Source organism: Fundulus heteroclitus, chromosome 12, assembly GCF_011125445.2.
Source record: "Fundulus heteroclitus isolate FHET01 chromosome 12, MU-UCD_Fhet_4.1, whole genome shotgun sequence".
Classification (NCBI taxonomy): Eukaryota; Metazoa; Chordata; class Actinopteri; order Cyprinodontiformes; family Fundulidae; genus Fundulus; species Fundulus heteroclitus.
In genome coordinates, this window is record NC_046372.1 from 24,369,565 (window position 1) to 24,383,151 (window position 13,587).

Sequence of the window (13,587 nt, forward strand, 5' to 3'; positions counted from 1 at the left end):
TCTTTTAGGTTCTGGTTGCATGTGTATTGTTGTCTGACAAGGACTCGCTGCAGAACACGTCACAGCTGCTGACCTTCACACAGGACGCCGTCCTCCTGAAACAATGGCGCTCCGTCAGAGCTGTAGATCCGCAGAGTGTCGGCGAGGAACAGGAGGCGGAGGAGACGCGTGGAGCGCGCTGACAGTGAAAGTCACTGAACGGGAATACAGCGTACATCTGTTCCCGGGCCCAGATGGATTCACCGCTTCACCAGGGACGAGACTTTCAGCGAACGCTCAGCTTGAAACGCCATACATCAGATTTTCAGTGTCGGGCTCATTAAACTTTCTGGGACCGTGGCGTCACTTCAACAAGAGAAACCTTCTGCAAACACAAGACGCTAATCAGTTCTTCAAAGGAGCAGAATTAGTCATTTCTGTTTTAGATTTGAAACTTTTAACATTTTATGTTGTTGCCATGACATTGGACCCAACAGATGGTCTGATTCAGGGAGATGAGTGCAGCTCTGCAGCAAAACGTGGAGGGCAGAAAACACATGCTAATGCGGATATTATAGAAAGAGGCTCTGAAAATATATTTTTTTAAATAAATTACTACATAGACGTCCTAACAGCTCGTCTGAAGACAAACGCTTTAAAAAACATTTAACCTCAGTTTTTAAAACCTGTGTCCTCAGATGAGTCTTTTGCTAATCATTGTTACACATTAAATCTAACCTGAAACATCCTGATGCAGGATGGATGATGCCTCCTAACCTGCAAGAGGTGTTAATAATAATAATAATAATAATATTTTTCCATGTTCTCTACGTTCTTAGTCTTAGTGAGGACTTCAGAACCGGGTCCATGTTCTCTACATTCTACTAAAGATAAACATGGATTAGTTTTTCCAGATCCTGCTGAGACATCAGTCCTTTAATCCTGGAAATGTTCTCCAGGTTCTAGAAGGTCCACTTTGTGATTGTCTTTAGATGGAGGTTCAGGTGTGAGTCCATCACTACTCCCAGATTTCAGGCCTGATCAGTGGTTCCTAGCTGAATCTGTGAGCTAATGTTTGATCATTGCTCTAGTGGTCTGAAAATTATTACTTCAGTTTTGTTTTTATTTAATTGAAGAAAATGTTGCTACGTGATTTGGACAGGTTTTCATCTGGCCATGAGAGTCTTCTCCTCTAACTCTGCCGTCATGGTTCCTAACCGGTAAAAGATGGACAGCTTGGGTTTGGAAGTGATGGATTTCTCTTTCTACTTTCTATCTGCTTACTAATTATACGCTTATAACACGAGTCCAAGAGAGGTGGAAATTTAGGCTGTTTATTTTATTTACAGTCTGATTTTATTGCACAACAACAGCGGGCCTAAGAATGCTGTTGGAACCATAATAAGTGGCGCTGAAGCACTCCCCTAATTGTGACACCGGTGTTTTGGTGCTGAGACTAGAATGACCCAGTTTGGCTGAGCTTCAAGCACCAGCCGCTCTCTGCCTGAGAAATTAGGTCCATCAGTGAAGACACAACTGAAGAAAAATGGTCTTTCATTTTACCTTACATCATCTCCACCTTTGGGAGAACAAAAGGATGTTTGGCAGTGAGCTCCGCCACCCTCCCCTCACCCCCCCAAAGGAAAAGAAAAAGGGAAAAATAAATTGGACTGTTAGACAGGAGGCTATGAATGAAGTCTTTGTCCTCTGGAAGTCTTCACAGCGCTCCCAAAGAGACCGAGCGGCGTCCAGAAGCATGCCTTAGTCCGGCCTCATTTGTTTCCCCGTTGGCTGCACAGTGACTCGGCTTGTTGCAGCGTTGGCCTGCTTGTCAGAATCCACCTGAAGCTTCTTGGCGCACACAGAGGCATAGAAAAACTCAAAGAGCGGCTGAAGTCAGCTTTGTGAAAAGGCATCGAACTGATCGGTAAAGAGCAATTAAATTCTCTTACATCTGCGGTGAGACCGGTTTTCTTTTCACCCCCACCATCATCACGAAAAAGGGAGAAAATGAAGGTTTTTATAATCCTAAACCAGCTTTCTTATATCCCAAAGCCCGTCATCAGCAGATAAAAACTGGATTAAATTAGCTGTAATCCATGTAAACTATGTGAAACCAGGAAAAAGTCAATGTTTCCCCGCTGATAACAGGAAAGACTGCAGAAGGTCGTGGCGTCTCTGAAACAGCGGATCATTTTCGCTTCAGGTTGGTGGAAGAGTTTCCAGCTGCTCCAGAAAAAGCTCCTAAAACTCAGACAGCTGCGAGACGCAGTTTGGGAAACGATGGAGTTGTGCAACGTTTAGCAGCTAAAGAGCCGGAGATTTCCTCAAGAGGAAAGAACCGAGGGATACGATAGTTTTCAGAGAATCTGTGACTCTTACCCAGAATTTCCTGCAGTGAGTCCTGACTGTAGATTTGATTGTAAAACAATTTTCATTTTAAACTGCAGGAATTAAATCAATCAATTCTAGCTTCTCTCTCTGTCCATGCAGTGCAGTGTAAATGTGGTTCAGCTAAGCATCTATAGATGACCGGATCCACGCAGAATAAAGATAAATGTGCTTCTTGAATCTCCTGCAGTGGTAACAGTGAGGCTGTAAGAGCTCTAAATTGTTTTAGGGCACAAAGATCGACTAAAAATGCAACTCGTTTGTTCTCTCCAGACGTTCTCAACCCTGGTCCCCAGGAGTCACCTTCCTGCATGTTTCAGGTGTTTCCCTGCTGCTACACACCCGACTTAAACAATTGGAGGATTAACAGGCCTCTGCAGCAGTTGCTAAGGAGGTGATGCAACCATGTGGAATCAGGTGTGCTGGAGCAGAAACACATCTAAAACATGGAGGATGGTGGCTCCTGAGGGCCAGTATTCAATTCAATTCCATTCAATTTTATTTATATAGCGCCAATTTAAGAAACATGTCATCTCAAGACTCTTTCCAAAGTCAGACTCCATCAGATCCTCCAGGTTGGTGAGAAAGTTTCCTCTCTAAGGAAACCCAGCAGGTTGCATCAAGTCTCTCCAAGCAGCATTCACTCCTCCTGAAAGAGCGTAGAGCCACAGTGGACAGTCGTCTGCATTGCTGATGGCTTGCAGCAATCCCTCATACTGAGCATGCATGAAGCGACAGTGGAGAGGAAAACTCCCCTTTAACAGGGAGGAGAACCTCCAGCAGAACCAGAACCAGGCTCAGTGTGAACGCTCATCTGCCTCCACCCACTGGGGCTTAGAGAAGACAGAGCAGAGACACAGAAAGCACAGAAGCTCACACTGACCCAGGAGTACTTTCTATGTTAGATGGTAATAGAGGATGATCTGCCTCCCCTGATGATGTCACAGCTAACAGAACGCCAGACCAGGTGTACCTTCTATGAAGAAAAATGAACAAAAAGTTAAAATAACAAACAATGCAAATTGGAGAACAGTAGGAGAACTCAGCAGAGAGGGAGAAATAGACCCTGATGTCCTCCAGCAGCCTAAGCCTATAGCAGCATAATTAAGAACTATTGAGCGAAGATTAGAAAAGTGTAAATAAAGGAATGCAACTTTAATGTGTATAAGTGCTTTAGTTGTTTGAAAAAAAACAGATTATTGTTTTATTTCCCATTTCTGTTAGCGAATTGATGTGACAACGCTATAAAAAAGAAGAAATTTAGGTAAACTGTGAACTTCTTGCTGGCAGCACACGAATAGGAACCGGTCCTCCAGCAGCACCGCCAGGCCTGATGTGGGGTAATCCAGGTTGTTAGACAACCTCTAATATTGTTGAAAACCTTCTTAGTCATAGCTGTTAGGCTTTCATTGAGCGTTAATCAGGTTTGCCGGCACAGCCTCCTCCACACACCTCCTCCACCGGCCGCCGAAGTTCCTAACCTCGCTGAAGTGTTTGAAACGCTGTAGCAGCAGGTTGCTGCTTAGCAGGGATGTTTTACATTTTCTCCTTCTTTCTGACTCATTTCAGATTTCTTTTCACCACTGAAAAGCATTCAGAGACTGGAAACTGACAACGTGTAATATTTCTGACATTTTCTGTGCCTGCCTGATTTTTATTGTGCTCATAAACGGACGACTGCAGATTCTGATTCCTGCTCTTTCTGTGAGTTTAGCATCGACTGGAAAAGCTCTGTGGTAAAGCATTGCTTTGATGAATATTGTTGTAATGTTTTAAATAAGGACATCAGTAACTGGCAAACAATTAGAAAGGAGCTCTAAGTGGTATCAGAAATTCAAAAAAGTTATTAAATTCAATATTGCTTAAAATACACAATAAAGTGGAGGAGTAATCCCACATCCCCAAGGACCATATGGAGTAAATTTTGTTCCATTAGTTTTGCAAGCAAAAAACACGTTTTGCAAATGGAAATTTGAAAAAAAAAAGAAAAAATCCAATTTGCAAACCTTCCTGATCAGAAAAAAGGTTTTGAGAGTAACTTTTGTGTTTTCTCAGATTAAATTTTTTCAAACACTTTTTTTTACATTTAGTGTTTTTTAATTTTTAAAGTTTTATCATCAAATAGAATGTTTGCAAATTTCTCTCTTTTAGACTTTTTAATTTCACAACTTGCATTCTTTTCAAATAGCATTTTACAAATCACATTCTCTTCCCAGAAATGATTGCCTTCTGACTACGATATATTTCAACCAAAATTGCGATTAAATTTTTAGACTTTTCTCTGCATTAACCACAAGCAACAAAAATGGCCTCTAGTTAAAGATGTTTGTAAACAAGGACTATTTAAAACAAGAACTTTTAATGTTTTTATTAATCAGAATATTATTCAAGAGAACAGCTTATAATTGATTTGTTGTTGAACATAAAGTGCAACCAACAAGCAAGTCTATGTATTAAACTGATTGACCAGAACTTAATGCTGTGGTGAGATTCCTGAAAGTTTCTGGTAAAACAGTATGATTATATAAACTCTGAAACAAGTTATAAAATTAGATTATCTCACTGCTGCAACTGTCTTCCCTTCTATGTGGAGCAGACCCACTTTAAACATGTTAATGACACTTAATGGATGCTTCTGATTAACTAATTGTTACATAGTCATAAATTGCAGATATCTGCAATTTGGAATTTTTTTTTTTTTTTTTTTTTTTTTAATTGCGATTATATTGCAAATACTTGCAACAAAGGTCTCCACTGAGGCCTTTGTTGCCTTGGTCTCAGTGGTGTCTACAGCTTTTCAGACGTGATGAGGAGTGCAGGAGAGGAGGAGGGTGAGGAAAGATGCAGCTGATGATGTCAGGACACAGCAGGAGGTGATGTGTTGCAGCAGGTCAGTGTTTTGGGGTGAGAGAGAGGAGGTGCAGAGTTAAATCTGTTAAAACAGGTCCAGTTCATTGGCTCAGTCCCCGTTCCCAGAGTCACCTTTAGTTTTAAACCGAAGTTTTAATTCAGTTTTTGTGTCTGACATGATTATGAGGAGCTTCTCAGCCATTTGTTTCTCTTGTAAGATTTTTGCAGGTTGAATAATTTTATTTCTAATAGGCTCTGCCTCCTCTGTGGAGCAGAATCTGAGCCCTGACAGAAAACGCTGTGGTCTGTCGGGTTCCCTGTGCTGTGTAGCTGATTTGTGTCACTGTGCTCGGTTTCTCCATCGCCCCCCCCCCCCCCCCTTCTCCATCTGTTAAACTCTCTCCTCCAGCAGAGAGGTCACGATCCCTGCTACTGCAGCTGATTCCCCACCGGCAGAAAAAATGTAAGAGGCGGCAAAGGGTATGGGAGAAGCAACAGGTGGAGATGACCCACATCCACCTCACTGTCACTGCAGGAAATAATGCGTACCGTTGATTTTTCTCATGAACTTCTGCCTCTGTGCGTCGTCTTTGTCCTGGATTCCTGAACTCGTCTGCATAACTCACGCTTCCAGGGATCAGCAGAAGTGGAAAATAACATGAAAGTGTGAAAAAAGGATTGATTTTTTTGCCTCTTAAGTTAAGGAGATTACTCTTCATCACCGTTTGGTGTCGTGCCCACGGTGCTTTCAAATGCTCACATGTTTCATAGGAATTACAAAGTTTAACCTTTAACTTTTGCATAAATTACAAATTTTCTTTTGAGTTTAAAAAGTCATCAAAATCATCAAAGTTTTTTTTTTTCTTTGTGGATATGGATCTTTTCATGTAGAAGCAGGAGAAATGACCGTGTAACTAAACCAGAATTGATTGTTCAGCCTGTGTGTGGATGTCATGGCCCCTGATGAAGGATTATCTCTGAGCCGGTGTGTGTTTTCTGCGCCAGGCAATCAGACAGGAGCTCGATCCTTCTCTCTTTCACATCTCATGTAGCTTTCTCTGCTCCCATCACCTCCCGTTTTCCCCCTGCTGCTCAGAGTTTCGCTTGAATAAGCCTTCAGCGGGAGGCCGAGCAGGAGGAGTGATTGGGTCATGGGTCCCTCTCTTCTCTGCGGAGCAATCCGGCATCAATAAATCATTAGTCTTTGTTAGAACTGGGATATTGCTGTGTTTTAAAGGTATATAGCCACGTTACATGCTTATAAAAAAGACCAAAAAAACGTTTGATCATGATGAAATAAAGTTATATCCACCAAGCATTCATCCTAATAACGTTTTGATGGTCCTGTTTGTGGATAAATATAGCTCCACCGGCGGGCGCGCTTAGCAGATATAAACAGACATGGCGCCATCTAGTGACAGTATCGTAGAACTATCATAATGCTGGTTTTCTTAATTAATAAATCAATATTAAATAATGCCGGACCGAGACTGACCCTCTGCAATCCTCGCAGTAAAGCAGCAGCTCAGCGTGATCGATTAACCGTTATTATTTAAATAAAACGATCTACAGCAGCTTTAAGAGCCTCATATCAGAACATTTACTCACGTCAATCAACTCTGCGTCACATCTGAGCCTCGGCAGGTTTAGTGTCTGCTTCAGTGAACACCAACATTCAGACTGGATTCCCAGAGACATTCCAGTCTTTTCCCTCTTGGAATAATATTTTTTGAGGTTATTTTCACTGGATCTTGGACCTTTCTTTATTTTTTTTCGCCTAGAGATGCTAATAGCCGTTAGCCACTTCCTTGCTTTAACTCTTACTGCGCATGCAAAGTAAGTACTTCCGTTAAAATCATAAATAAACACGAAAGGCTTTATTTACTAACAAACTCAGCAAAAACAAAGCATAAAACGCCAAAAATAACAACTAATACACAACCAGGATGTGATATTCTTTCATAAAAACTTTTTATGTGATCAGAGTGAGCTACTGATGTATAGATAAAAAAAAAACCTGTGTTTCATTTTAAACACTGAGCTAAACCTCACAGCTCATTACCAGGAAGTTAATCAACTACAGAAGGAGTTAAATATAACAGCAAACAGGCTTAAACTGGAGGCAAGCGGACTTTCGCTCAGTCCTTTTCTGCAAAACGACATCTATCCAGGAGTCTTTGTCAGTTCTGGCGACTCACTCTTCATCTCAGGAACAAAGGGCACTCTTTTCATCTCTGCGCTGCGTGTCCCGAGCCCGTAACATCATCAGGGACCCCTCACACCCCCACCATGGACTGTTCTCCCTGCTGCCCTCTGGGAAGAGGTTCCGCAGCATCCACTGCAGGTCCACCAGGTTCTGCAAAAGCTTTTTCCCTGTTGCCATCAGACTGTTGAACTGCTGAGCTATAAACTGGACTCTGCACCACATTCGCACATTTGCACATTTGCATCACTGCATCTCTATCTAGCGTTACAAATGCTGCCGAACTCTTAGTTTCTAAATGCATTCTAGCACAAATGCCCTTTGCACAATCAATTCTGCACATACAAATGGTTTTAAAAATACTCACCTGTACACTGTGATCGCACACTGTCTCTTTCTCCTGCATTGTTTACATTTCAATTGTTTATTTTTAAATCACTGCTGCACCTTATACTGTAATTTACTGTAATTTACAAGCTGTATGCAACGAAATTTGGTTCTGTACGCACTCTGTGCATACAAAATGACAAATAAAGAAGTCTAAGTCTTTTGACGACAATGATGCCCAGATCTTAGACAGGGGGAACAGATGGTTTGAAAGAGGGGTGTGTAATGTAAATACTATAAAATGTGTGACGTTTTCAAGAAGGTTATTTCTACAGTGCGAGGTTGTAGACGTGGAAAGAAGGAAGGAAGGAAGGGAATCAGGAAATGAGGAAGGGAGGGAGTGGCTAAAGATGAATGAAAAGTAAAGAAGGACACGAAAGGAAACGAGGAAAAAGGAAGCAAAGATATAATAAAGAGAAGGAGGTAGCAAGGACACAAAGGACACAGTTGGATAGGAAATCTTTTTTTTCCACACTTCTAACTCTCACCAACTCCTTTCGCAGACTGCTGATGAGTCCTGCTGTATGTATAGTTTTGACCCCTGTAAATTAGAGGTAACCGGTGCCAAATTCTTCTTTTTTGAAACCCCTTCAGTTGTTTTCTCTATATTTTTGGTTCCCACCCAGAAAAAAGAGCGGCTTAAGTGCTTCTTTTAAAGCCCTCGATTTAATTTGCCGTCCACGTTTATGATGAATTTGTGGAAATGTTCCATCAGGACTGCATTTGTGCTCTAATGGGGCGCATTGTGTGTTTCTTCTTTCCTCTGTCTGATATATATATATATATATATATATATATATATATATATATTGCAATAGTTTCAAATTCAAGGCTGCTCCATTCATCTAAAGACCATTTTTTTTATTTCCCAGCCCAAGTTCAAAGACACATTAACCCGTCAGAGTCCTTTTTTAACCTTTTTTGAAGTGGAGGTTTACAAAGGAGGGTTATTCTTATTTCTCATCGGTTTGATTATCATAGCAGCGATCGCCATCGGGTCAAGGCCGGGTATTTCTCCACCGGCCGGGTCTCATGCAGAACTGCAGCACCTTAAAGCCGTAGGCTGTAATCTACAGCATGAAGAGAGCGCTTCAGCTGGGTGTTAAGGTGATAGATGTTGGTTTGTCAGATCTTTTTGCAGGAATGTTTATCATCTTCTCTGGTTGGATAAATGTGAGCAGTGGATCAGAGACGTGGTTTAGTCTGAGAGCAGGTACAGTCCATGCTGTTGGCAGCTGACTTTTTTTTTTTTTTCTTTTTTTCTGCGCAGCACAAAAACCAAATTGCCATTTTTCTCCAAGACATAAGAAAAATGAGCGGACATCAGAGGCTGGCAGGTGGCAGCGTGAGAATGATGATTTATCCAAAACTCTGCAGCTGAAATCAAAAGATCAATTTCCCTTAGAGTCACCGGACCGAGCAGAAGCAGGAAAAGCTTGCTGTGGACTCGGAGAGCTGTGACGAGAATCTGTCCACTGATTTATTTTTTTACTTTTTTATTTTACCCATCAGATTTAGCCTCAAAGCTCGATGTTGCTGCTTATCTTTGATGTTGTGGTTTGATCCAGTCGCAGAACCTCCCCCATGACTGGATTCTTAATGAATGATGGGAAACAACTTGACGCACTGTGAGAGTATTTTGTATTTATTTACCAAAGATATCAAGCTGCTCTTAGAAACACTGGTGGACAAAATAAAAAAAAAAATCTATCGTAGCAAAATCAATATCTGAGATAATTTTCCTTTGCGTTTCAAAGTTAGGGCCTCAAATGCAAAACTCAAGATGTTTTTCTCAAAAAATGCTCCTTTGAAGATCAGCCTGACTCTGTGGTTGGTGTGGAAATTAAAATACGCTTTAAGACTTGCTGAATTTTTTAGGATTGTTTGACTGAACCCTCAACTCCAATTGTTGGATTTACTACAACTGCTACTACTTTATTTATAAAGCATTTTAAAGCAACAGGGGCTGCGACAAAGTGCTGCATAGACAATAATCAATAAAGATTTAAAATGGAAAAAGCAAGCAAAATATTACAATAGAAATATAGAAAGGAACCAGAGCAAAATTCTCAACATGTGTTAAAAGCCAAGGAATAAAAATGTGTCTTAAGGCGAGTTTTAAAAGTGGACAATAAAGGAGAACAGCAGAACGTTCAGTAACTTAGGAGCAGCAACACTAAAAGCTCCGTCTGCTCTGAGCTGAAGTTTAGACCTCAGACCTCCAGGAGGTCCGCTGACCCGAGGCAACGAGCAGGAGAAGGTGGATGAAGCAGCTCAGAGAGGGAAGATGGAGCCAGACCAAGTAAACTTTAAAAAAAAGAAATAAAAGAACTCTAAAGTGCTCAGGGAGCCAGTGGAGGGAAGACAGGATAGGGGATTTATCCTGATGTGACCAGAATAAAATCTGTCTTTTCTTGATTTTCTGTGTCTGATGGAGTGGTTGCACGCTGTAGCAAACACATTACCACTAAAGCCACTTCCTGACAATGACATGCTTGTACAAAAGGCAGACTATCAGAATAATTTAAAATTAGGAAGAAAAAGTTACAGGAGTAACGGAAACAAAGGCAGAAAATGGTGGAAACAGTGGAACGGTGGAATATGGCAGTCAAACAGAAGAATCCAACAAAGAACAGTGAAAACCAGTGAGCTTAGCTACTGAGGGAAGAGTGGGGAATGACACTGACTGCAGAGATTATGAGGAACAGCTGAGGCAGAAAAGAAGCAGTGAAGCTGATGGAGGGAGACTAATTAACAAAGCTGAATCTGTACTAGACACAAATAAACTACTTAACGAGGGGAACGACCCAACACTGGTCAATGGGATTAATTTAGAGTACACAGGGAATATTTCATGTAGAAGTCCCCAACTGAGGGACAGTAACAGTAAATTCCTCATTGAACACAAAATAATGAAATATGGCGAAACCATAATGGTAAAAATAACAACTGGATGCGGCAAGACCTTTTAGAACAAATAAACGACAAGGAAAAATACAGACACACAAGAAAACCCAAACACCTTCGCATAATAACAGACAAGCGCTTACATATTTCACATAATCTCCCCTGTTGGGTCCTTCAGGAACCATCGTTGCTGCTGAAAACGCCTCACCTGGGGCGAAATATCCCACAGCCACTCAGTTAGTGTGCGTCAGCCTGATAAACGACAGAAATTACAGTTTTGTGCCTGTCGGTCTTCCTGACTGAGATGTTTGTGTTTTGACAGGCTGTGGACAGAGCTGTGCTGCTGCTGCTCTGTGTTTACGGGCTTTTCATGGCGAGCAGAGCTTGTCTCACCTTGTCCTGAACCTCCTGTCTACCTTTGAATGCTCAGCTCTGTGCTGACAAATGCTCTGATGGCTTGTAGCACTTTGGCTGGACCATATATAGGTGGTTGGACATGATGCAATGACAAAACTCAGTTGCCCGCAAGAAAACAAAAATGCTCACAAGTAAGCGCTCGTACATGTTCCTGTGACTGATGTACAGCAGCCTGCATTGTTTTTCCCATTTTGTCATGTTTATTTTTAAAAGGTTCTGTAGCGCTAGTGGGTTTTATTTATTAGTAGCTGTTCAGGAGGATGGACAGAGACGCAGAGGGAGAGAAAAAAGATGCAGTAAATGCCATATTACAACCACAGATTGCATAGTTTATCGGGGACATTGTGAGGACCACTGAAAATAAAGCATTATTATGAAGTGCACTGCAAAAACGGAACTAAAAATAAGTAAAATGTTCCTAAAATTAGTGTATTTGTCCTTGATTTGAGCAGGTAAATAAGCTGATTTGCCAATGGAATTAGATTTTTACTCTTAAAACAGGAACAATTCATCTCCATCATCTTATTTCAAGTGCAGAATATCTAATTATCTTATTTTAGGGGTCAAAATACTCATTCCATTGGCAGATCATCTTATTTATCTGCTCAAATCAAGGACACATACACTAACTTTGAGAACATTTGACTTATTTTTAGATCCGTTTTTGCAGTGTGAACAGAAAATTTAGATTTCTGTTTGCAAAAAAATGTGAAAAACCATTTAAGAATTGTGGCATGGAATTTTATTTAGCCCTTCTTAGCCTGATACCCCTCAGAAAGATGCACTGCAACCTTTTAAAAGTGAACTAATTGATAAAGTCCATCTGTGTGTGATGCAATGGGGCAAGAAGGACATTAATTAGAGAAGAAGAAATACGGTAACTCTGGAGGAGCTGCAGAAACGCTCTGCCTTTCTGGGGGAATACGTCCAGAGAATAAGCCCGGTCAACCTGTGTTGTTACTCAGAGGTGCCTTTTATTATTATAATTTTTTTTAAATAATCGTCTTTATTTGTCATGGCGACGCACATTCCAGTGACATTTTTCCTCAGCATTCTGGGGCTGTGGGTCTTGCTAAGGGGCCCAGAGTGGCAGTCTGTGGGATGCGAACCCAGAACGTTGTTGCTTCTCCACGGCTCTCTAACCACTGGGCGACCAACCCCCAAAACTCCATTTTTAAATATATTTCATTAATTTCTTTACAGAGATGGCAGAAACCTGCACTCTGCACCAGACGCAGTTGTAGGACGTTGCTTTCTGAAGCAGCTCATTCAATTCAATTCAATTTAATTTTATTTATATAGCGCCAAATCATGAAACATGTCATCTCAAGGCACTTTACAAAATCAAGTTCAATCATATTATACAGATTGGGTCTCAGATTATACAATTGAGATTATACAACTCATGCGGGGCACCTTTGAGTTGGGTGTCTTCTCCACATCACTGGGATGTAACCCAAGTTGGAGAAATCTCTGCTCAGGTTCTACGCATTCGTACTTTGTCTTTTAAGTTGTAGAAGAACATCAGTATAACAGCTATGTGCAAATGTGAATAACAACTAATTCCAAGTATTTTTGCAAAGAACCACCAAATTTCCCCATCTAATAAATGTTTGCAATCTAGGTTTAATTCCATCCATCCGTCTTCTTCCGCTTATCCGGGGTCGGGTCGTGGGGGTAGCAGCTTCAGTAGGAAGGCCCAGACGTCCCTCTCCCCAGCCACTTGGGCCAGCTCCTCAGGAGGAATCCCAAGGCGTTCCCAGGCCAGCCGGGAGACATAGTCCCTCCAGCGTGTCCTGGGTCTTCCCCTGGGCCTCCTCCCGGTGGGACGTGCCCGGAACACCTCACCAGGGAGGCGTCCAGGAGGCATCCTGACCAGATGCCCGAGCCACCTCAACTGGCTCCTCTCGACGTGGAGGAGCAGCGGCTCTACTCTGAGTCCTCCCCGGATGACTGAGCTCCTCACCCTATCTCTAAGGGAGAGCCCAGACACACTACGGAGAAAACTCATTTCAGCCGCTTGTATCCGGGATCTCGTTCTTTCGGTCACGACCCAAAGCTCGTGACCATAGATGAGGGTAGGAACGTAGATCGACCGGTAAATCGAGAGCTTCGCCTTTTGGCTCAGCTCTCTCTTCACCACAACGGATCGGTACAGCGCCCGCTTCACAGCAGACGCTGCACCAATCCGCCTGTCGATCTCCCGCTCCATCTTCCCCTCATTCCTGAACAAGACCCCAAGATACTTGAACTCCTCCACTAATAATAATAATTAATTGATAATATAATAATTGAGCTTTATTGATCTCACAATGGAGAAATTCACTTCTGCATCTTAACCCATCCCCTTGGGGAGCAGTGGGCTGCCACTGTGCGGCGCCTGGGGAGCAGTTGGGGGTTAAGGGTCTTGCTCAGGGACCCAGAATGGTAGCTTGTGGGAGTTGAACTCAGAA

The 13,587-nt window shown here is 42.0% G+C and overlaps 1 protein-coding gene and 1 long non-coding RNA gene across 2 annotated transcripts in view; one reads left to right on the forward strand and one right to left on the reverse strand.

The window, feature by feature from the left end:
* The window catches only part of LOC118564921, a 12,654-nt gene extending 4,854 nt beyond the window's left edge, over positions 1-7,800 (reverse strand). Inside the window, exons 1-2 of the long non-coding RNA XR_004932087.1 lie at positions 7,791-7,800; positions 5,770-5,847 (exon numbers count right to left, since the gene is read on the reverse strand). This is a non-coding gene — a long non-coding RNA (uncharacterized LOC118564921). The remainder of the gene's footprint in view (positions 1-5,769; positions 5,848-7,790) is intronic.
* Positions 1-13,587, forward strand: part of fras1 (Fraser extracellular matrix complex subunit 1) — a gene marked incomplete in the record, with an annotated part of 388,110 nt that overhangs the window by 44,627 nt on the left and 329,896 nt on the right.